The sequence below is a fragment of the Macaca fascicularis genome, chromosome 12, assembly GCF_037993035.2.
Source record: "Macaca fascicularis isolate 582-1 chromosome 12, T2T-MFA8v1.1".
Lineage (NCBI taxonomy): Eukaryota > Metazoa > Chordata > Mammalia > Primates > Cercopithecidae > Macaca > Macaca fascicularis.
Genome location: NC_088386.1, coordinates 22,044,391 through 22,050,558, shown reverse-complemented (window position 1 = coordinate 22,050,558; position 6,168 = coordinate 22,044,391). Strand labels below are relative to the sequence as shown.

General features: G+C 39.1%; 1 pseudogene; it reads left to right on the top strand.

Annotated features, from left to right (window-relative positions):
• The first annotated feature begins 2,898 nt into the window (after positions 1-2,898).
• Positions 2,899-4,413, top strand: LOC102124966 (heterogeneous nuclear ribonucleoprotein K pseudogene; annotated as a pseudogene).
• The last annotated feature ends 1,755 nt before the right edge of the window (positions 4,414-6,168 follow it).

Sequence of the window (6,168 nt, the reverse complement as noted above, 5' to 3'; positions counted from 1 at the left end):
ACCTTTGGAAAGGGAAGGGAAGAGTGGGAAAGACCGTGTCTTGTGGTTTGAGTGCCAGCTCAGCCACAGTACAGTAGAATACCAGATAGACTTCTAAGGTTTTTGACTCTAGTCCCTGGCTCCCAGACAGCACCTCTGAACATGCCTGGAGCCTGGGGGAACTCACCACCCTGAAGGGAAGGACACAGGCCTGGCTGGCTTTGCCACCTGCTGATTGTAGAGCCACAGGGCCTTGACCAAACAGACTGTAGCCAGGGGGTTGTTACAGCAGGCAATTGGTGAGACTCAGTGCTATGCTGGCTTCAAATTTGACCCAGCGCAGTCATAGTGGTGGTGGCCACAGGTGTGCTATGTCACACCACCTCCACCTCCGGCGGCTCAGGACAGAAAGAGAGAGACTCCATTCATTTGGGTGAACTCACAACTCCAAAAGACACCACTTTTGGAGAACAAGAGTCTCTGCCTGGTAATTCAGAGAAGTCTTTCAGATCTTTTCCAAGACCATGAAGGCAGTGCCTCTAGGAGTCTACGAGAACCACAGTGTTACTGGACTTTGGGTGCCCTCTAAAGCAAATACAGCTTAGATCACAATATCCAAGTTTGTTTGAATATCTGGAAAACCTTCCCAAGGACAGGTACAAACAAGCCCAGACTAAGAAGACAATAAATACCTAACTCTTCAATGCTCGGACACCAAAGAACATCTACAAGCATCAACACCATCCATGAAAACATAATCTCACCAAATGAACTAAATAAGGCAGCAGAGACCAGTCCTGAAGGAACAGAGATATGTGACCTTTCAGACAGAGAACTCAAAATAGCTGTGTTGAGGAAACTCAAAGAAATTCAACATAACACAGAGAAGGAATTCAGAATTCAATCTGATAAATTTAACAAAGAGATTGAAATAATTAAAAAGAATTAAGCACAAATTCCAGAACTGAAAAATACAATTGGCATACTGAAGAACGCATCAGCATTTTTTAATAGCAGAATTGGTCAAGCAGAAGGAAGAATTAGTGAGCTTGAAGACAGGTTATTTGAAAATACACAGTCAGATGAGACAAAAATAAAAGAATAAAAATCAATAAAGCACACCTACAGGATGTAGAAAACAGCCTCAAAAGGGCAAAGCTAACAGTTATTGGCTTTGAGGCCAGGTGCAGTGCCTGTAATCCTAGCACTTTGGGAGGCTGAGGCCGCAGATCACTTGAGCTCAGGAGTTCAAGTCCAGCCTGAACAACATGGCAAACACTGTCTCTACAAAAGATTCAAATATATATATATATATATCCAGGCATGGCAGCGCATGCCTGCAGTCCCAGTTACTTGAGGGAGCTGAGGCAGGAGGATCACTTGAGTCTAGGAGGTCAAGGCTGCAGTGAGCTGAGATCACACCACTGCATTCCAGCCTGGGTGACAAAACATGACACTGTCTCAAAAAAATAGATAGATAGATAGATAGATAGATAGATAGATAGATAGATAGATAATAGATAGATAGATAGATAGACAGATAGATATCAGAGTAGAATGAATAAAATTGAAATAAAGAAAATGATATAAAATATCAATGAAACAAAGAGTTGGTTTTTTGAAAGTTAAAATTGACAAACATTTAGCCAGGCTAATGAATTAAAAAGAGAGAAGATCCAAATAAAATCAGAAATAAAAAAGGAGACATACAACTGATACCACAGAAATTTAAAGGATCGACTATATCCCAATAAATCAGAATATCTAGAAGAAATGGACAAATTCCTACACACTTACAACTGTATAGGACATGTACACCAAGACTGAAACAGAAAGAAATCCAAAACTTGAACAGATGAATAGCAAGTAATGAGACTGAAGTTGTACTAAAAGTCTCCCAGTAAAGAGAAACCTTGGACCACATGGCTTCACTGCTGAATTCTACCAAACATTTAAAGAAGAACTTATACCAATCCTACTCAAACTATTCTGAAAAATAGAGGAAGAGGGACTACTTTCAAACCAATTCTATGAAGCCAGTAATACCCTGATACCAAAACCAGACAAAGATACATTTAAAAAAAAAAAAAAAAGGTCAGGCGAATATCTCTGATGAATATTGGTGCAAAAATTCTCAACAAAATACTAGCAAACTGAATTCAACAATATATTAAAAAGATCATGCATTATTACCAAGTGGGATTTATCCCTGGGATGCAAGAATGGTTCAACATCCACAAATCAATCAACATGATACATCATATCATCAGAATGAAGGACAAAAACCATAAAGTCATTTCAATTGATGCTTAAAAAGCACTTAATAAAGCTCAACTCTCTTCATAATAAAAACTCTCTGAAAACTGGCTATAGGAGGAACATGTCTCATCATAATAAAAGCCATATATGACAGACCACCAGCTAGTATCATACTGAATGGGGAAAAACGGAAAGCCTTTCCTCTGAGCTCTGGAAGATGACAAGGATGCCACTTTCACCACTATTATTGGACATAATACTGAAAGTCCTAGCTAGAGAAATCAGACAAGAGAAAGAAAGAAAAGGCATCCAAATTGGAAAGGAAGGAGTCAAATTATCTTTGTTTCCAAATGATATGGGCTTATGTTTGGAAAAACCTAAAGAATCCACCAAAAAACTGTTAGAACCGATAAATTCAGTAAAGTTGCAGGATATCAACATATGAAAATCAGTAACATTTCTATACACCAACAGTGAACAATTTGAAAAAGAAATTAAAACCTAATCAAACAACTCTATAGGAAAGAATCTAGTAATCTGATTTAAAAGTGGAGAAAAAATTTAATTCGACATTTCTCAGGAGAAGACACACAAGCGCGGCGGCGGAGGGACGGTGACCTCGCGTGGCTACTGCAGCGCTGGGGTGTCAGTCATTGGTCTGACCCAGAACACTTCAGTTCTGCTCTGCAAGGATATATAATAACTGATTGGTGTGTCCATTTAATACAAGAATGTGGAAACTGAACAGCCAGAAGAAACCTTCCCTAACACTGAAACCAGTGGTGAATTTGGTAAACGCCCTGCAGAAGATATGGAAGAGGAACAAATATTTAAAAGACCTGGAAACACTGATGAGATGGTTGGATTACACATTCTGCTTCAGAGCAAGAATGCTGGGGCAGTGATTGGAAAAGGAAGCAAGAATATTAAGGCTCTCCCTACAGACTACAATGCCAGTGTTTCAATTCCAGATAGCAGTGGCCCCAAGCCTATATTGAGTATCAGTGCTGATATTGAAACAATTGGAGAAATTATAAGGAAAATCATCCATACCTTGGAAGAGGGCCTGCAGTTGCCATCACCCACTGCAACCAGCCAGTTCCCGCTCGAATGTGATGCTGTGGAATACTTAAATTACCAACACCATAAAGGAAGTGACTTCGACTGCGAGTTGAGGCTGTTGATTCATCAGAGTCTAGCAGCAGGAATCACTGGGGTCAAAGATGCTAAAATCAAAGAACTGAGAAAACAACCAACCATCACGCTTTTCCAGGAATGTTGTCCTCATTCCACTGACCGAGTTATTCTTATTGGAGGAAAACCCGATAGGGTTGTAGAGTGCATAAAGATCATCCTTGATCTTATATCTGAGTCTCCCATCAAAGGACATGCACAGCCTTATGATCCCAATTTTTATGATGAAACCTATGATTATGGTGGTTTTACAATGGTGTTTGATGACCGCCGTGGACGCCCAGTGGGATTTCTGATGCAGGGAAGAGGTGGTTTTGATAGAATGCCTCCTGGTCGTAGTGGGCGTCCCATGCCTCCATCTAGAAGAAATTATGATGATATGAGCGCTCGTCAAGGACCACCTTCTCCTCCTCCTGGACAAGATGGCTGGGGTGGTAGCAGAGCTCGGAATCTTCCTCTTCCTCCACCACCTAGAGGGGGAGATCTCATGACCTATAACAGAAAAGGGAGACCTGGAGACCGTTATGTCGGCATGGTTGATTTCAGTGCTGATGAAACTTGGGACTCTGCAGTAGATCCATGGAGCACATCAGAATGGCAGATGGCTTATGAACCACAGGGTGGCTCCAGATATGATTATTCCTATGCAGGGGGTCGTGGCTCATATGGTGATCTTGGTGGACCTATTATTACTACACAAGTAACTATTCCCAAAGATTTGTCTGGATCTATTATTGGCAAAGGTGGTCAGTGGATTAAACAAATCCGTCATGAGTAGGGAGCTTTGATCAAAATTGATGAGCCTTTAGAAGGATTCAAAGATCAGATCATTACCATTACAGGAACACAGGACCAGATACAGAATGCACAGTATTTGCTGCTGAACAGTGTGAAGCAGTATTCTGGAAAATTTTTCTAAGACTAGTGAAGAACTGAAGGAGTCCTGCATGCTTTTTTTTTTTTTCCAATCTGCTTCTGTTTAAAAAGCCAACATTCCTCTGCTTCATAGGTGTTCTGCATTTGAGGTGTAGGGAAATTTTCGCTGTTCACCAGATGCAATGTTTTAGTTCCTTACCAGCAGGGTTGGAGGGGGAAGGGCATGCAAAAACAAACAAACAAAAAAAAAAAAAAACTAACATTGAAATTTTGAAACAGCAGCAGAGTGAATGGATCTTATTTTTTGTTATTGTTGGTGGTTTGAAGAAATTCCCCCTATGTAATTATTATGAACACCTTGCTTTGTGGTCATTGTAACATTTGGGGGGTGGGACAGGCAGGAAAAGTAACAATAGCCCACATGTCCCTGGCATCTGTTCAGAGCAGTTCAGAATGCAATGCTCTTTTGTAAGAAACATTTTATGATTTTTAAAATAAATTTAATTAACCCAAAAAAAGAAGACATACAAATGGCAAACAGGCATAAGAAAAGGTATGCAACATCACTGATCATCAGAGAAATGTGAATCAAAACTACAATGAAGTATCATCTCACTCCAGTTAAAATGGCTTTTATCCAAAAGACAGGCAATAGTAAATGTTAGTGAGGATGTGGAGAAAAGGGAACCTTCCTACACTGTTGGTGGGAATGTAAATTAGTAATCACATTTACAATAGCCATAAATATAATTAAATGCCTAAGTATTAACCAAAGAAGGGAAAGAGCTTTATAAGGAAAACTATAAAACACTGATGAAAGAAATGGAAGAGGGCATTAAAAAAATAGAAAGATATTTCATGTTTATGGATTGGAAAAATCAATAATGTTAAAATGTCTATACTACCCAAAGCAATCTATAGATTCAATGCTATTCCTATCAAAATACCAATGACATTCTTCACATAGAAAAAATAATTCTAAAATTTATATGGAACCACAAAAAACACAAAATAGCCAAAGCTATCTTAAGCAAAAAGAAGAAAACTGAAGGAATCACATCACCTGACTTCAAATTATACCACAGAGCTATAGTAACCAAAATAGCTTGGTACTGGTATAAAAACACACAGACCAATGGAACAGAACAGAGAACCCAGAAACAAATCCACGCACCTACAGTGAACTCAATTTCAACAAAGGTGCCAAGAACATGCTTTGGGGAAAAGAGTATCATTGATAAATGGTGCTGGAAAAACTGGATATCCATATGCAGATGAATGGAGCTATGCCTCTATCTCTTGCCAAATACAAACATCAAATCAAAAGGGATCAAAGACTTAAACCTAAGACCTCGAACTATGAAACTACTACAAGAAAACATTGGGGAAAATCTCCAGGACATTGGTCTGGGCAAAAATTTCTTGAGTAAGACCCCATAAGCAGAGACAAGCAAACCAAAAATGGACAAATGGCATCATATCAAGTTAAAAAGCTTCTGCACAGCAAAGGAAACAATCAACAAAGTGAAGAGACAACCCGTAGAACGGGAGTAAATATTTGCAAACTAACCATCTGACAAGGGATTAAAAACCAGAATATATAAGGCACTCAAACTACTCTATAGGAAACAATCTAATAATCTGATTTGAAAATGGACAAAAGATTTAAATAGACATTTCTCAAAAGAAGAAATACAAATAGCAAACAGGCATAAGAAGAGGTACGCAACATCATTGATCATCAGAGAAATGCAAATCAAAACTACAAGATATCATCTCACTCCAGTTAAAATGGCTTTTATCCAAAAGACAGGCAATAACAAATGCTGGTGAGGATGTGGAGAAAAGGAAACTTTCTTA